The following is an 18715-nucleotide window of genomic DNA, read 5'->3' on the forward strand; positions in this document are numbered from 1 at the left end:
GTGCTGTAATGTTCTATGGTTCTGTGGTTCTAATAATTGACTCCAACATCTTCCCAACCGCTGAGACCAGACTAAATGCCCTATAGTTTCCTTTCTTCGGCTCTCTCCTTTCTTGAAGAGTGGTGTGACATTTACAATTTTCCAGTCTTCTGTGACCATTCCAGAATCTAGTGATTCTTGAAATATCATTACTAATGTGTCCACAATACCTTCAGCCATCTCATTCAGAACTCGAGGGAGTACACCATCTGATCCAAGTGACCTATCTATCCTCAGACCTTTCAGTTTCAGTAAAACATTTTCTCTAGTTATGGTAACTTCACACATTTCATGACCCCTTCCACCATACTATTGGTGTCTTCCACAGTGAAGACTGATGCGAAGTACTTATTTGATTCATCCACCATTTTGTTGTCCCTGATTACTAGAGAAATCTTTCCCAACATATCTGTTAGAGTTCTTCAAGGAAGTTACAAGCAGGATGGGCAAAGGAGAGGCAGTGGATGTCATTTACTTGGATTTTCGGAAAACATTTGATATGGTGCCTCACATGAAGCTGCTTAATAAGATTAAATTCTATGGTATTACAGGAGAGATACTGGCGTAGATAGAGAAGGCAGCAAGTGGGAATAAAGGTGACCTTTTTCTGGTTGGCTGCCAATGACTAGAGGTGTTCCTCAGGGGTCAGTGTTGAGACCATTACTCTTCAGATTGTTTTCAGTGATTTAGATAATGGAATTGATGACTTTGTGACAAAGTTGACAGATGATACAAAAATAAGCAAAGGGGTAGGTAGTGCTGAGGAAGCAATGCAATTGCAGCAGGACTTAGATTGGAAGAATTGGTAAAAAAATTGGCTGATAGAATACAGTTTTGGGAAATGCAGTTTTGATATAAGGAAGAATAGTGCAGACCATTATCTAAACAGGGAGAAAGTTCAAACATCAGAGGTGCAGAGGCATTTGGTAGTCCTTGTGTTAATTTACAGGTTGAGTATGTGGAAAAGAAGGCGAATCCAATGTTGACATTTATTTCAAGGGGAATAGAATTCAAAAGCAAGGAGATAATGCTGAGCTGTTATAAGACTAGTCAGAATCAGAATCAGTAGTATCAGTAGTACAATGCAATACATAATATAGGAGGAAAAAATAAAAATAAAATAATAAATATTAAATAAATTAATTAATCAATAAATCAATTACAATATACATATATTGAATAGATTAAAAATAATGCAAAAACAGAAATACTGTTTTAATACTGTATATTAAAAATAGTAAGGTAGTGTCCAAGGGTTCAATGACAATTTAGGAATCAGATGGCAGAGGGGAAGGAGCTGATCCTGAATCACTGAGTGTGTGCCTTCAGGTTTCTGTACCTCCTACCTGATGGTAACAGTGAGGACAGGGCATGCCTTGTGTGCTGGGGGTCCTTAATAATGGACGCTGCCTTTCTGAGACACCGCTCTCTGAAGATGTCCTGGGTAGATTGACTAGATTTACAAATCTCTGCAGCTTCTTTTGGTCCTGTACAGTAGCACCCCCCACCCCATACCATACAGTGATGCAGCCTCCACGGTACATCTATAGAGGTTTTTGAGTGTATTTGTTGACATACCAGATCTCTTCAAACTCCTAATAAAATATAGCTGCTGTCTTGTTTTCTTTATAACTACATTGACATGTTGGGACCAGGTTAAATCCTCAGAGATCTCGATACCTAGGAACTTGAAGCTTTGCACTCTCTCCATTTCTGATCCCTCTATGAGGATCAGTGTGTGTTCCTTTGTCTTACCTTTCCTGAAGTCCACAATCAGTTCTTTCAACTACTAAAGTTGAGTGCCAGGTTGTTGCTGCGGCACCACTCCACTAGTTGGCATATCTCACTCCTGTATGCCCTCTCGTCACCATCTGAGATTCTACCAACAAAGGCTGTATCATCAGCAAATTTATAGATGGTATTTGAACTATGCCTAACCACACAGTCATGTGTATATAGAGAGTAGAGCAGTGGGCTAAGCACACACCCCTGAGGTGCGCCAGTGTTGATCGTCAGCAAGGAGGAGATGTTTTTACCAATCTGCACAGGTTGTGGTCTTCTGGTTAGGAAGTTGAGGATCCAATTGCAGAGGGATGTACAGAGGCCCAGGTTCTGCAACTACTCGATCAGGATTGTGGGAATGATGGTACTAAATGCTGAGCTATAGTCGATGAACAGCACCTTGACATAGGTGTTTGTGTTGTCCAGGTGATCTAAAGCTGTGTGGAGAGCCACGCTTGGAATATTGTCAACAGTTTTGTGCCCCATATCTCAGGAAGGATGTGTTGTCATTGTACAGAGTTCAGAGGTTCAGAGGAGGTTCACAAGGATGATTCCAGGAATGAAGGGGTTAACATATGAGGAGTGAGTTTAAGAGCCGAGAGGTAATGTTGCAGCTATATAGGACCCTGGTCAGACCCCACTTGGAGTACTGTGCTCAGTTCTGGTCGCCTCACTACAGGAAGGATGTGGAAACCATAGAAAGGGTGCAGAGGAGGTTTACAAGGATGTTGCCTGGATTGAGGAGCATGCCTTATGAAAACAGGTTGAGTGAACTTGGCCTTTTCTCCTTGGAGCAACAGAGGATGAGAGGAGACCTGATAGAGGAATAAGAGGATGAGAGGCATTGATCGTATGGATAGTCAGAGGCTTTTTCCCAGAGCTGAAATGATTGCCACAAGAGGACACAGGTTTAAGGTGCTGGGGAGTAGGTACAGAGATGATGTCAGGGGTAAGTTTTTTACTCAGCGAGTGGTAAGTGTATGGAATGGGCTGCCAGCAACAGTGGTGGAGGTGGATATGATAAGGTCCTTTAAGAGACTATTGGATAGGTACATGGAGCTTAGAAAGATAGAGGGCTATGTGTAAGCCTAGTAATTTCTAAGGTAGGGACACGTTCGGCACAACTTTGTGGGCCAAAGGGCCTGTATTGTGCTGTAGGTTTTCTATGTTTCTATGAGCGTTTGGCAGTTTTGGGCCAGTACTCACTGGAATTTAGAAGAATGTGGGGGCTCTTATTGAAACGTACCAAAAGTGGAAAGGACTAGTTAAAGTGGATATGGAGAGGATGTTTCCTGTGGTGCGGGTATCCAGAACTAGAGGGCACAGCCTCAAAATTGAGGAGCAACCTTTTAGACAGCGGTAAGTAGGAATTTTTTTAGCTACATAGTAGTGAATCTGTGGAATGCTCTCCAGCATCATTTTCCAGTGATCTGATATCCACTGTCATCTATCTTTTACACTTTATGTATCTGAGGAAACTTTTGGTATCTTCTTTAATATTATTTGCAAGCTTACTTTTGCATTCCATCTTTATCCTCATAATGAGTTTTTAGTTGCCTTCTGTTGGTTTTTAAAAGTTTCCCAATCTTCTAACTTTCCACTAATTTTTGCTCCATTAGATGACCTCTCTATATTGTTGAGACCCGACACAGACTGGGAGACCATTTCGCTGAACACCTGTGCTCCGTCCACCAGCGAAAGCAGGATCTCCCAGTGGCCACACATTTTAATTCCAAGTCCCATTCCCATTCTGATATGCCTATCCATGGCTTTCTATACTGTCAAGATGAAGCCACACTCAGGTTGGAGGAGCAACACCTTATATTCCATTTAGGTAGCCTCCAACCTGATAAACACTGATTTCTCTAACTTCCGTTAATGCCCCCCTCTCCTTCTTACCCCATCCCTTATTAACCATAACCATATAACAATTACAGCATGGAAACAGGCCACCTCAGCCCTTCTAGTCTGTGCCGAACGCTTACTCTCACCTAGTACCATCTACCTGCACTCAGCCCATAACCTTCCATTCCTTTCTTGTCCATATACCAAAGATATTCTATGTCTTTACTCACTTCAAACATCAACATTCTACATAATTTTAATACAGTCTTTGTTATCCATCATGTGAGATACAGTATCCCAACACCTTTTTATTTTACACTCAATCTAAATTGAATTTCTATCTATCTTCATGTTACTTACATGCTTTCCTCCTATTGCTGTATGCCAAGCTGCAGTTCCTTGCCTGCAGCTTGGTGTTCAACACAATCAATCCATCCAAACTTATCATCGAGCTTCAAGACCTGGACCTCTGTACATTTTATTTATTTATCTATCTATCTATCTATTCATTTATTTTTCCCCTTTTTTTCTTCTTTCCTCTCTCTCTCTTTTCTCTCTCTGTCCCTCTCACAATCACTCCTTGCCTGCTTTCCATCTCCCCCTGGTGCTCCCCTCCCACTTTCTTTCTCCCTGGGCCTCTCATCCCATGATCCTCTCCCTTCTCCACCTGTGTATCCCTTTTACCAATCAACTTTCCAGCTCTTAGCTTCATCCCTACCCCTCCTGTTTTCTTCTATCATTTTGGATCTCCCCCTCCCACTTTCATATCTCTCACTATCTCTTCTTTCAGTTGGTTCTGACAAAGGGTCTCAGCCCAAAACGTTGACTGTACTTCATCCTATAGATGCTGCCTGGCCTGCTGCGTTCCACCAGCATTTTGTGTGTGTTGCTTTAACTTTTAATGTTGGCTTTGACTTCTCCTGTTAGCTACTGTTGTGTCAACTTTCCTTTCAAATACTTCTTTCTCTTTGGGATGTATATATCCTGTGCTTTCTGAATTGTTTTCAAAGATTCTAGCCATTGCTGCTCTGCTTTCATCTTTGTCGGTGTTCTTTTCCTATCAATTTTGGCCAATTCCTCTTTCATGCCTCTGTAATTCCCTTTATTCCACTGTAATACTGAAACATATGACCTTAGCTTCTCCTTCTCAAATTTCAGGATGAATTCAATCATGTCATGATGACTTTTCTCTAAGGTTTCCTTTACCTGAAGGTCTCTAATCAATTCTGGTTCATTGCACATCACACAATCTAGAATAACTAATCCTCCGGTGGATTGCTCTAAAAAGCCATTTCATAGGCATTCTAGAAATTCCTCTTCCAGGAATCCAGCTCCTACCTGATTTCCCCAATCTGTTTGGGGGGGGGGTCTGTATACAACTCCCATCAAGGTATTTTTACCCTTCCTGTTCTTTAGCTCTATCCACAATGATTCAACACCTTCTGACCCTATGTCACCTCTTTCTAATGATTTGATCTCATTTTTTACCAACAGAGCAATGCTGCCCCCTCTGCCTTCCTCTCTTTCCTTTCTGGAAGCCCAATCAAAGGCAACAGCAGTGCAGAGAAGAGTAAATTAAAGTACAGAAGGGATAAGCAGAGCGGCCATTGTTGGGAATGGGCCAGTATGAGAGTGGGAGTGTCAGGCTTCAGCTCAGAAGACTTGTTGGCTCCGGGTAGGTTGTTTAGGTAAATTTTTGATAAGTTTCCCTTTTTTTTACTGTGTCAGGGGTACTTAGTGTAGTTTAAATGGCTGTTGTTTGTTTTTCATGTTTTTCAGAGATGTTGAGTCCTGGGACACCTAGAGTGATAAAGAAGGGAAAAGGTAAAATATAGGGGCAAACTAGCTAATAATATAAAGCAGGATACCAAAAGGATTTCCAGTTATATAAAGAGTAAAAGGGAGGGGAGAGATAATTTTGGACCACCAAAGAAATGGTAGATAAACTGAATGGGTACTTTGCACTTAACTTCACTGTGGAAGACACTAGCAGTGTGCCAGAGGTCAGTGTGTGTCAGGGAGCAGAAGTTAGTGCCATTGTTGTTACAAGGGAAAAAGTGCTAGGCAAACTCAAAGGTCTTAATGTGGATATATCACGTGGACCAGAGGAGCCATGTCTCAGGGTCCTGAGAGAGGTTCCTGAAGAGGTAACGGAGGTACTGATCATCATCTTTCAAGAATCACTTGAATCTGGCATGGTCCTGGAGGACTGGAAGAATGTAAATGTTACTCCACTCTTCAAGAAGGGAGGAATGCAAAAGAAAGGAAATTATTGGCCAGTTAGCCTAACCTCAGTGGCTGGGAAAGTGTTGGAGTCTATTATTAAGGATGAGGTTTCGGGGTACTAGGAGAGTAATGATAAAACAAGTCAAAGTCAGCATGGTTTCTGTCAAGGGAGATATTGCCTGATAAATCTGTTAGAGTTCTTCCAGGAGTTAACAAGCAGTGAGGACAAAGGAGAGGCAGTAGATCTGATTTACTCAGATTTTCAGAAGGCATTTGATAATGTGCCACACCTGAGGCTCATTGACAAGATAAAATTCTGTGGTGTTACAGGAAAGATACTGGCATGGATAGCAGAATGACTTACGGGTAGGAATTAGCAAGTGGGAATAAAGGGGCCTTTTCCGGGCGGCTGCCAATAACAAGTGATGTTCTTCAGGGGTCAGTATTGGGACTGCTACTTTTCAACATTGTTGGTCAGTGATTTGGATGATGGAATTCATGGCTTTGTGGCAAAGTTTGCAGATGATATGAAGAAAAGTGAAGGGTTAGGTAGTGCTGAGGAAGCAATGTGACACAGCAAGATATAGACAACTTGGAAAAATGGGCAAAAAAGTGGCAAATAAAATAAAGTGTTGGGAAATGTATGATAATGCATTTTGGTAAAAGGACAAAATGTGGACTATTATCACGAATACGTAACACCTCCCTCCAAAAAAAACATTTTTGGTCTGACAAGAACAAAAATTTTTAACAATTGCTTACAAGAAAAACAAATGTATAAATTTTATAACATACATAATATACAATACCATCATATAACAGCTTATAATTCACAATACAGTAGGAGTGTTACAATTGAAAAAAAACCACTCCATAAAAAAATTGCATTGTACGTTCAACATCGAGATAGACAATCAGCAACCACATTATCTTTACCTTTAATATGAGTTATCACAATATTGTACTCTTGTAACATCAAACTCCAATTTAATAATCTTCTGTTTTTGATTTACATCTTACTCAGAAAAACTAATGGATTATGATCAGTGTAAACAATAAGTGGTTTTTGAGTTATACCAACATATACCTCAAAATATTCCAAAGCTAAAACAAGAGATAACAATTCTTTCTCTATTGTTGAATAGTTTCTTTGATGCTTATTAAATCTCTTAGAAAAGTAAGCTACTGGATGATCAACCTCATCACCCTCATTCCTTTGCATTAATACTGCTCCTGCCGCCTCATCACTAGCATCGACAGCTAATGAAAAAGGTTTTTCAAAGTCAGGTGCCTTAAGCACAGGTTGTTGACATAACATTGTTTTCAATTTTTCAAATGCTTCTTGACAAGGCACTGTCCACACAAACTTCACAATCTTCTGCAGAAAGTTAGTTAATGGAAGGGCAACACTAGCAAAATTCTTACAAAATTTTCAATAATATCCTATCATTCCCAAAAATCTTCTGAGAGTCTTTTTCCCCGTTGGAGTGGGAATCTCTAAAATTGCCCGAACTTTTGCCTGAACAGGAGCTACCTTACCTTGACCCACAACATAACCAAGGTAAGTCACAGTGGCATGTCCAAATTCACTCTTAGCCGAATTAGTAGTTAAGTTAGGTTTTGAAAGCCTTTCAGACAATTTCTCCACCACAATAATGTGTGCTTCCCAAGTATCATTTCCTGTCACTAAATCATCAATATAAGCATCAGTATCTTTCAATCCCTGAATCACAGAGTTAATCATCCTCTGGAAAGTACCTGGGGCATTCTTCATCCCAAATGGAAGAACATTATACTCATATAACCCAGATGGAGTTACAAATGCAGAAATCTCTCTACCTCTGTCCGTTAATGGAACACACCAATACCCTTTCAATAAATCAATCTTTGTAAGGAACTTTGCTTTTCCAACTTTATCTACACAATCATCTACTCTAGGAATTGGATATGCATCTGTTTTCATTATAGCATTCACCTTCCTATAGCCCGTACAAAACCTAATACTACCATCTGGTTTTGGCACCATAACACATGGCGAACTCCAATTCGAGTTAGAATGTCTAATAATATTATTCTCCAACATATCCTCAATTTCTTTTTGAGCAAGTTCACATTTTTCTATGTTCATCCTATATGGATGTTGTTTAATAGGTTTGGCATCTCCAACATCTACATCATGTGAAGCTATAGTAGTCCTTCTCGGAACATCTGGAAACAACTCCTTATATTTAAAAATTAATTCCTTCATCTGTTGTTTCTGCTCTAGCTGTAAATGTGCTAATTTCTCATCAATATTTTCCAGAATGGTTGAATTTGGTAACCTAACAGAAACAGCGTTGGTTTTAGAATAAAATTCAGATGAATCATCTATCATGTTCCTAGTTAAATCAAACTCATTCTCAGTAACCACAACAGTCACAGTATCAGATAGTTTCTCATAATATAGTTTTATCATATTTATATGGCAAAGTTTTGTTGACCTTCTATGATCTGGAGTTGTTATCATGTAATCCATATCATTGATTTTAGACACAATTTCATAAGGACCATGAAATCTAGCTTGTAAAGGATTTGTCTGCACTGGGAAAAGAACCAACACCTTATCTCCAGGCTTAAACATCCTCATCCTAGCTTCTTTATCATACCAAGTTTTCATTTTCTCCTGAGCCAACTTTAAATTTTCCGTGGCTAAGCTACAAGCTTTATGTAACCTGTCCTTAAATTTCAAAACATAGTACAACAAATTAGTGTGTACTTCCTTGCTAACCCACTGTTCTTTCAATAAAGCTAAAGGTCCTCTAACTCTATGCCCAAACACAAGTTCAAATGGACTAAAATCTAAAGATTCCTGTACCGATTCCCTTACTGCAAATAAAAGTAAGTTTATACCCTCATCCCAGTCACTTTCATTTCCCACACAATATGTCCTAATCATATTCTTGAGGGTAGAATGAAACCTCTCCAAGGCACCTTGAGACTCTGGATGGTATGCAGACAAAATGATTTGCTTAGCTCCCAATTTATAAACTATCTGTTGAAACAATCCAGACATAAAATTACTGCCTTGATCAGTTTGTATTTCCTTAGGTAATCCAAAATAAGTAAAGAATTTTATAAGGGCCTTTGTCACAGTTTTAGCTTTTATATTCCTAAGTGGCACTGCCTCTGGAAACCTAGACGAAGTACACATGATAGTCAACAAATATTGATAACCAGTTTTTGTCTTTGGTAATGGACCAACACAATCTACAATAACTTTAGAAAACGGTTCACCAAATGCTGGAATAGGTTGTAATGGAGCTACTGGTGTAACCTGATTTGGTTTACCCACAATTTGACAAGTATGGCACGTTTTACAAAACATCGCCACATCTTTTCTTAAACCAGGCCAGTAAAAATGTTTTTAAATCTTGTCCACAGTTTTCCTTACCCCTTGATGTCCACCTAAAGGCACACTATGAGCTAAGGTCAAAATCTCATTTCGATAAACTTTCGGGACAACTACCTGGTAAACAACATTCCAATCCTCACTTACAGGAATTGTAGGCGATCTCCACTTCCTCATCAACACTCCTTTTTCCAAGTAATATCCTACTGGCACCTTCTCAATTTCACTACCTAGTAAAGCTTGTTCTCTTAATTTTATAATCTCAGAGTCTCTATTCTGCTCTGCTATCATCTCCTTCTGAGACAGATAAATCTTCATAGTCAGACTTACTCCAAGAATCTTGTTCAAACAACAAAGGTAAGAAAGTCTCTGACACATCCTCAAAACTCGAATCCTGAGTTGAACAGTCCTGAGTAACAACCTCATTCTGTGCATCAATCTTTTTAGCCATAGCTCTAGTCACAACACAGGAAGAATCTGTGTTAGAATTCAACTCTGGTTCCTCTGACTCCATTGACAAATGCACTTCAGGAAAAACTTGTCCACCTGCCAAGTCATTACCGAACAATAAAGAAATACCCTTCACAGGTAAGCTATGCTGTAATCCTACTTTAACAAATCCTGTAACTAACCCTAACTTTAAATTTACTTTATGTAAATGTACAGACGTAAAATCACTCCCAACACCTCTTATGTAATTTACCTCACCAGTATCCGACTCTTCATTAAACTTCAACACACTGTCTAACATCAGTGATTGAGAAGCTCCAGTATCCCTAAGGATTTTTATTGGCACCAGAGTAGATCCTTCTTTCAAGGATACAAACCCTTCAGTTATAAAATGATCATATCCCTTTTTAACTTGGTCAGACTCTAAAAAAGCCTCATTTGTGTTTATCAAACCCTGTAACTTTACAGGTGCTTCAGTATGTTGCACACAAGCATCTGGAACTGCTTCCTTCTCCTTCTTTTTCAATCTGAAACAGTTAGCTATTACATGGCCAGGCTTCTTACAATAGTTACAAATAAGACCAAACTGTCTTTCCTTCACAGGTTTTCCTTCCTCTTTACCTTTCTCATTAACTTCTGATTTAATTTCTGATTTACCTTGAGTCTCCGTGTTATTTTTCCTCTTAAAAATTCTGCCCTGAGGAAATTTATTCTTATGGATTAAAACATACTCATCAGCTAATCTAGCACATTCCTGCAATTTATCAGTATCCCTCTCATTTAAGTAGGTCTTTACTTCAACAGGAATGCTTATTTTAAATTCCTCCATTAAAATCAGCTCTCTCAATGTATCATAGTCCCCATTTACATTTTTAGAAGAAACCCATCTCTCAAAACACACAGCTTTCTCATAGGCAAATTCCACGTAAGTTTTTTCCACAGACTTTTTCAAACTTCTGAATCTTTCCCTATAAGCTTCTGGGACTAATTCGTATGCTTTCAGAATATGCATTTTCACAATATCGTAATCAAGTGCTTGCGCAGCAGATAAAGCTGTGTAAACTTGTTGTACTTTACCTTTAATTACACTCTGTAACAACACTGACCATTTATCTCTCAGCCACTCTGACATCCGAACAATAGTTTCAAAATGTTGAAAATATCTTTCCACTTCTGTTTCACTAAATGGAGGGACCAATTTAATTTCTTGTCTAGCAACAAACGGTTTTCTAGAACCAGAAGACTAATTCCCAGACCTTAATTCCGACATTGCATATTCAAATACCCTCTTCTTTTGATCAGCTTCTAACTTACAACGCTCCAATTCTGCTTAACTTCGTTCCAACCTCATTTGTTCGATTTGCAACTGCATCTCCAGATTACTTATTGGAAATGACCCTAAAATCGATTCATCAAAAACATCCGAATTCACACAGTGTGACACGATTTTTCTCTGTATAACAGCCTTAGATGTAGTCTGCAAAATACCTTTAAGTTGCAATTTACTAGCTATCTCAGATACCTCAGTTCTTTCCGCCTGCGCTAACAACGCTGCGCCTGGCAAAGCCAGAAACTCATCAATACTCATTGTTGCCGAATACCACTCACACCAATCAAACAAAAGAATCGTGTATTCCCCTTATCCAAAACACCGACTCAAAATTCAACAAGCATTTAAACTCAAACAATCCAATCCGGACGCAGCCCCCATATTTATGTTACGTATTCAGGCAACAATAAATATATGAGTTAGGCAAGGGTCGTTACAACAAATAACATGTTTATTAAACACTGTAAACAAACCCCGCAAAAGTAAATAAACACTAACGTAACCGGAAATCAGCTGCTGTGCGGCAGTTTAAACAGTTCTTAAAGCGATGTTGCAAAAACAGTTGTTTAAAGTAGTATTGCCAAAAGTTCAAAATGCTCACAGTCCATTTAAGGGAGAGACTTTTTAAGATGATTTAAATTCTCTTTCACGTCGCTTTGCTTCAGTCCCCGAAGTCGAACTCTTTCCCACGAAGAATTTATGAAACGTAACGGCTTAAAGGCACTGACCTTTCCTTTATCACTGTCCTCAATCTTTTCTGCTATCCCGCAGAGATTAACATGAGAACAGTCAACGAATTCCTTCCGAATAAGGATTAAACAAGGTTGAACCCGTTTCACCGTCGTAAATCGATTCTCCTCAATCTTTAACTCCCGAACTCCGATCTTCACTCTCCACTGATTCTCAACTAGCAGTATTGTAAAGAAACTGCTGGCAATGACCTTTTAAACTTTAGGCATTAGATAAAACTTCATCTTTCAACTAAACTGCGTCATCACATTAAATCACGCAGTGGCATGAAGTCAACATGGCAAATCCCGCCACGAACTGCCCCCCCTCACAGGGTGGGGTCTTCCTTTTATAACCTGTAAAAAAAACCTGTCACATTATCTCTACTGGCAGGAAAATTACGTCACTCCACCATCACAAGACCATTACCTCAAGTCCAGTATAGCTTCAACCCCAGTCACATGACAAGGGTACCACTGTCATGTGTCACTAGTACGTAACACAAGGATGTTGCCTGGATTGGGGAGCATACCTTATGAGAATAGTTTGAGTGAACTCGGCCTTTTCTCCCTGGAGCGACAGAGAATGAGAGGTGACCTGATAGAGATGTATAAGATGATGAGAGGCATTGATCATGTGGATAGTCAGAGGCTTTTTCCTTCTGGTTTCCACAAGAGGACAGAGGTTTAAGGTTCCGGGGAGTACATACAAAGGAGATGTCAGGGGTAAGTTTTTTACTCAGAGTGGTGACTGTGTGGAATGGGCTGCCAGCAATGGTGATGGAGGAGGATACGATAGGGTCTTTTAAGAGACTTTTGGATAGGTACATGGAGATTAGAAAAATAGAAGGCTATGGGTAACTTCTAAGTTAGGGACATGTTCGGCACAACATTGTGGGCCGAAGGGCCTGTATTATGCTGTGTTTTCTATGTTCTATGTTTCTATATAAGTGCAATCCTGAGAAGACCACTAACAAATGTCGTTCATGTATTGCATATCCCTGTTCTTGTCACGGTCCAATCCGTTGACTCCTCATTTCAGTTAATTCCCTTTTCCCCGTTGTCTACCAGGTTCCCTGATTAGGGCACCTGATCCTCATCCAATCCAGCAGCATAAAACTCCTGCTTACATCTACTCAGTGCTGGACCATCACCTGAGCCAGAGTGGCAATGTAGGTTCCAGTCCACCAAGAATTCTGGACCGTCACCTGATCCTCCGGGGCTCTGCGCAACGTTTATTCTGGGCCGCCAAGAATTCTGGACCATCACCTGAGCCTTCAGGGCTCTGCGCAACGTTTATTCTGGGCCGCCAAGAATTCTGGACCATCACCTGATCCTCCGGGGCTCTGCGCAACGTTTATTCTGGGCCGCCAAGAATTCTGGACCGTCACCTGAGCCTTCAGGGCTCTGCGCAACGTTTATTCTGGGCCACCGAGAATAGGAACCATCTCCCGAGCCAAGATACGAACTGTCTGTTGTTGTTTGGTTCTGTCTTCTCGTGTCCATCTGAGGATTGTTGGCTGTTTGCCACTCCTCCAAGCCAAGATATGAATCATCTGTCTTTGCATGGTGTTGTCGTCTCCAAGTCCAAGTCCAAGCTCCATGTCCGTGTCCAAGTTCCGAGTCCCAGCTCGGTGTCCAAATCAAGTCCAAGTCCAGGCTCTGAGTCCAAGTCAAGTCCAAGTCCAGGCTCTGAGTCCAAGTCAACGTTCAAGTCCGCATAAGAATCCTAATCCACTCTCCGTGCCTGTATCCTGCACTTGGGTCCGTTCCTGCCGCTCCCTGCAACAGAACAGACCAACCAAACACAGACCCAGTGGACACAGGCACTGTCTTACAAACTCTCACTAACCAGAGTCCCCTCCTGCCAAACCACCCCCCCACCCACCTGGGTCATTGAAAATCCGGGCAAGCCTGTTGGATCGCCTGGAGGTTCCCATTGCGGGGGGGGGGGGGGGGATACTGTCACGTACCTGTCCATTGACTCCTCATTTCAGTTAATTTCCTTTTCCCCATTGTCTACCAGGTTCCTTGATTAGGGCACCTGATCCTCTTCCAAACTGGCAGCATAAAACTCCTGCTTACATCTACTCAGTGCTGGACCATCACCTCAGCCAGAGCGGCAATGTAGGTTCCAGTCCATCAAGAATTCTGGACCGTCACCTGAGCCTCCAGTGCTCTGCGGCAATGCTCATTCTGGGCCGCCAAAAATAGGGACCATCTTACAAGTCAAGATACAAATTGTCTGTTGTTGTTTGGTTTTGTCATCTCGTGTCCAGCTGAGGGTTGCTGGCCATTTGCCGCTCCTCCAAGCCAAGATACGAGTCATCTGTGTTTGTATGATGTTGCTGTCTCCATGTCCAAGTTCCAAGTCCGGGCTCGGTGTCCAAGTTCTGAGTCCAGGTTTGGTGTCCAATTCAAGTCCAAGTCCAGGCTCCGAGTCCAAGTCAACGTTCAAGTCTGCGTAAGAATCCTAATCCGCTCTCCATGCCTGTGTCCTGCACTTGGGTCCACTCCTGTTGCTCACTGCAACAGTTCTACAAGAGCAAGCATTCAAACTGCACATGACTTTGACTTCTAAAGGCCATGCCTTTCCAGGACAGTCTCCAAAGAATATGGTTCGGTATATTTTAGGGCCTAGTGATCAAATACTTCTACCAGCTTAGTTTTAAAATCTGATTCTCAGACTTCCTGTTGGTCGCTGATGGAGTAGCAGCTTTCTGAAGTTGCTCCTATTTTATTTACTTTACTGTTTCCAATGCATTTTGAAATCTTATTCTTAAACTTGATATTGCTTCACTTGGACTACAAGGAGTGCCAAAGGTACTAGAAAAGAAGAGGATCCTACTGCATCTTTGGAATCTATTATGGATTTGCTTCAAAGACAGAGAAAAGAATCCTTTGAGGAGTTCCAGCAACAATTTCAGCAGTTCAGATCTGAAATTAAACAGGTGGATGCAAAATTGGATTCTCTTCAAAAAACATTAGTTGAACATGATAAACGAATTGAAGATAATGAAGCAACACTGATGATTTTGGATGCGAAAACGTATGACTTACAAAAGCTTTGTAAAAAGCAATCAAAGGCTAATGAAAAATTAATGCAGAAGTTTATCGACTTAGAAAACAGAAGCAGAAGAAACAACCTACAAATTCTGGACCTTGAAGAGTTAACTGAAGGTGATCAGCCTATGGAATTCTTGGCAAGTTTTTTGGCAGAATTATTTCCTGAAATTTTGTTGTCTTTGCCTATGGTTGATTGAGCACGTAGATTGTTGGTTCCTAAGCCTGCTCCAGGGGAAAGACCCAGATCGGTCATAGTCTGTTTACATGAACTTCAAACGAAGGAACTTTTAATTCGTGAATCCCATCGAAGAGGAATGATTGATTATAAAGGCCAAAATATTTGGTTCATGGACTAATAAGCCATTTGTTCATGCTTGAAAATCAATTGTACCCAAGTTCCTTTGCATCCCTGATTTCTGAATTTTATCCCAGTTTAGAAAATAGACAATGCTTTTATTCATTTTTCAAACGTGTGTGACCATACTCCCCCTAGGTCTGTAGTCTAGTGTAGTTTTTACGTAGTTCAGTGTAGTGTTTGTACTGTTTTATGTAGCACCATGGTCCTGAAAATGTTGTCTCGTTTTTACTGTGTACTGTACCAGCAGTTATGGTCGAAATGACAATAAAAAGTGACTTGACATCCACAAGCGTAGCTTCAATTCTACCATCTGGATTATTAACATATAACATGGGAATTAGCAGACGTAACACTGAACCTTGCAGAATAGCAATATTCACCAACGCATTGTTAGAAAGGTCCAACCATGCCCCCCACCCCCATTTCCACTCTTTGCTTATCACACTCAGAAAATCATCTATCCATGCCAGTATCTTTCCTGAAATACTATGGGCTTTTATCTTGTTTAGCAGCCTCATGTACGTAACCTTGTTAAATGCTTTCTGAAAATCCAAAATAAACAACATTCACTGACTCTTTTTTTATCTATCTTGTCTATTATTTTCTCAGAGAAATCCAACAGATTTGTCAGGCAACATTTCTGCTGACTTTTGCCATTTGTATTATGTGCCTTCAAGTACCTCAAAACTTCCTCCTTATTAATGGACTCTAATATCTTGCCAAGCACTGATGTTAGGCTAATTGGCCTATAATTTCCTGTCTTTTGCCTTTTGTAAGTGTGTGACTGATGCACCATCAATAACTCTCTCTGAGACGTGAAGGCAAGATAATAGACAATAGACAATAGGTGCAGAAGTAGACCATTCGGCCCCTCAAGTCTGCACTGCCATTCTGAGATCATGGCTGATCACTCACTATCAATACCCAGTCCCTGCCGTGTCCCCATATCCCTTGATTCCCCTATCCATCAGATAGCTATCTAGCTCCTTCTTGAAAGCATCCAGAGAATTGGCCTCCACCGTCTTCCGAGGCAGTGCATTCCACACCTCCACAACTCTCTGGGAGAAGAAGCTCTTCCTCAACTCTGTTTTAAATAACTGACCTCTTATTCTCAATCCATGCCCTCTGGTACTGGACTCTCCCAACATCTGGAATATATTTCCTGCCTCAATCCTATCAAATCCTTTAATTATCTTAAACGTTTCAATCAGATCCCCTCTCAATCTCCTCAATTCCAGTGTGTACAAGCCCAATCTCTCCAATCTCTCTGCGTAAGACAGCCCTGCCATCCCAGGAATCAACCTAGTGAATCTACGCTGCACTTCCTCAATTGCCAGAATGTCCTTCCTCAAACCTGGAGACCAAAACTGTACACAATATTCCAGGTGTGGGCTCACCAGGGCCCTGTACAAATGCAAAAGGACATCCTTGCTCTTGTACTCAATTCTCCTTGTAATAAAGGCCAACGTTCCATTTGCCCTCTTCACTGCCTGTTGCACTTGCTCATTCACCTTCATTGACTGATGAACTAGGACTCCCAGGTCTCTTTGCATTTCTCCCTTACCTAACTCTACACCATTCAGACAATACTCTGCCCTCTTGTTCCTGCTTCCAAAGTGGATAACTTCACATTTATTCACATTGAATGACATCTGCCAAGTATCTGCCCACTCACCCAGCCTATCCAAGTCTCCCTGTATTCTCCTAACGTCCTCTTCGCATGTCACACTGCCACGCAGTTTAGTATCGTCAGCAAACTTGCTGATATAGTTTTCAATGCCCTCATCTAAATCGTTGACATAAATCGTAAAGAGCTGTGGTCCCAATACAGAGCCCTGTAGTACCCCACTAGTCACCTCCAGCCAGTCCGAGAAATACCCATTCACTGCTACCCTTTGCTTTCTATCTGCCAACCAGTTTTCTATCCATGTTGAAACCCTGCCCCCAATGCCATGAGCTCTGATTTTACTCACCAATTTCCTATGTGGCACCTTATCGAATGCCTTCTGATATCGGCTTTTATTGACTGGAAGAAAGAACAAGCAGTAGTTGACCACCATACTACATCCTGGAGACTGAGGGCCGGGCTCAGGCCTCAATCACCTTTATACCGGGGTCTGTGGGAGGGGCCACAGGAGCAGTCAGCAGGGGGTGTGTCCAGACAGGTATATGTAGTTCACCACAGTGACATCTGCGATTTTCCAGTCCAATGGAACAACTACAGAATGTATCAATTCTCGAAAGATTGCTTCTACAATCTTTTCACTTACATCTTTCGGAAAACTGTGGTGTGATCCATCTTGTCCATAGTTTTCTCATCCTTCCTTTTCCAGCCCATAATATTGAATGAAATAAACAGCATCAAACAGCACACTGGTTTTTCCAGACAAAGCTGATGATTTTGAAAATTATAATAGCTGCACACAAACCAGGCTCCTTTATACCTCCAAGATTTGTCAGGCAGTATGATAATCTAACAGAGTCAGACCATCAGGGTATCGAGTCCACATCGCTCCTAACTGGTATATATTAATCAACTGAAATAGTTTGCAGAAAGTCAATACTCTTGTGGCTGAGTTTTAGGGAACAAAAAGTGAATGGGATGCGGCGAGCTGGTAAAATAATGCTGCTAGTTTTGTCTTTCAGCAAATTAGATGTGATGACAATGGAGAGGGTGGCTTCCTGTTAAGATCGACAGATGTTTCCTTTTCTGCTTGGAGATTGAAGAGAAGATTAAAGCTAGTCAATTGCCGCAATTGCCTATTCAGGGCAGCATCAATGGTGGAGGAAGACGTATACCGTTCTTTGAAGAACGAGGACCTCTACTGTCCTGGAAAGGAAATCCACATCCAGTCAACAGAGGCAGCTGAGATGAGGGAACTGAGAAAAGGGAATTGTATTTTTACAGGAGACAGGGTGGGGAGCTAAACAGTGGGTTCAATAGGTTTACAAGAGATGGCGGAAGGCAATTTGTCTCCAGAGATGGGGACACAGAGATCGAGAAAGGGGAGGGACATATCAGAAATGGACCATGTGAATTTAAGAACAGGGTGGAAGTTAGAGGCAACATTAATGAGCTCAGCATCAGTGCATTAAGCAGCAACAATAAAGTCGGCAATGTAGCAGAGGGAAGAGCTGGGAAGGCTTGGAACATGAACTGTTCTACTTAGCAAACGAAAAGGCAGGCGTAGTTGGGGCTAGCAGTTGCCCATGTGTAGTCCTGGAGTCTGAAGAAAGGGAGAGGAGCCAAAGGAAAAGATGTTGAGGGTGAGGATCAATTCTACCAGACAGAGGAGGATGGTGGTGGAGAGGAGCTGGTTGGCTCTTCTAATTACAAAGAAGCAGCAAAGCAAGGTTAACAGCGCTGGGACTTTTCCCTTTGGAGTGTAGAAGGATGAGAGGGGATTTGATAGAGGTCTACGAGATAATGAGAAGCATAGATAGGGTGGATAGCCAATACCTGTTTCCCAGAATAACAAACACCAGAGGGCATATGTACAAAG

The 18715-nt window shown here is 41.2% G+C and overlaps 2 protein-coding genes across 4 annotated transcripts in view; one reads left to right on the plus strand and one right to left on the minus strand.

Annotated features, from left to right (window-relative positions):
- The window catches only part of LOC132379183 (tissue-type plasminogen activator-like), a 313799-nt gene that overhangs the window by 163386 nt on the left and 131698 nt on the right, over positions 1–18715 (minus strand). The window lies entirely within an intron of this gene.
- Positions 1–18715, plus strand: part of LOC132379182 (uncharacterized) — a 30611-nt gene that overhangs the window by 8614 nt on the left and 3282 nt on the right. Inside the window, exon 1 of one of the 2 annotated variants that reach the window (XM_059946854.1) lies at positions 11542–12514. The exons of the other annotated variant lie outside the window; for it this stretch is intronic. The gene's annotated coding sequence lies outside the window, so the exon portion shown is untranslated. Of the gene's footprint in view, positions 1–11541; positions 12515–18715 lie in introns of those variants that run through there. 2 annotated transcript variants of the gene reach the window in all.

The sequence above is a fragment of the Hypanus sabinus genome, chromosome 21 (assembly GCF_030144855.1).
Source record: "Hypanus sabinus isolate sHypSab1 chromosome 21, sHypSab1.hap1, whole genome shotgun sequence".
NCBI classification, from domain to species: domain Eukaryota; kingdom Metazoa; phylum Chordata; class Chondrichthyes; order Myliobatiformes; family Dasyatidae; genus Hypanus; species Hypanus sabinus.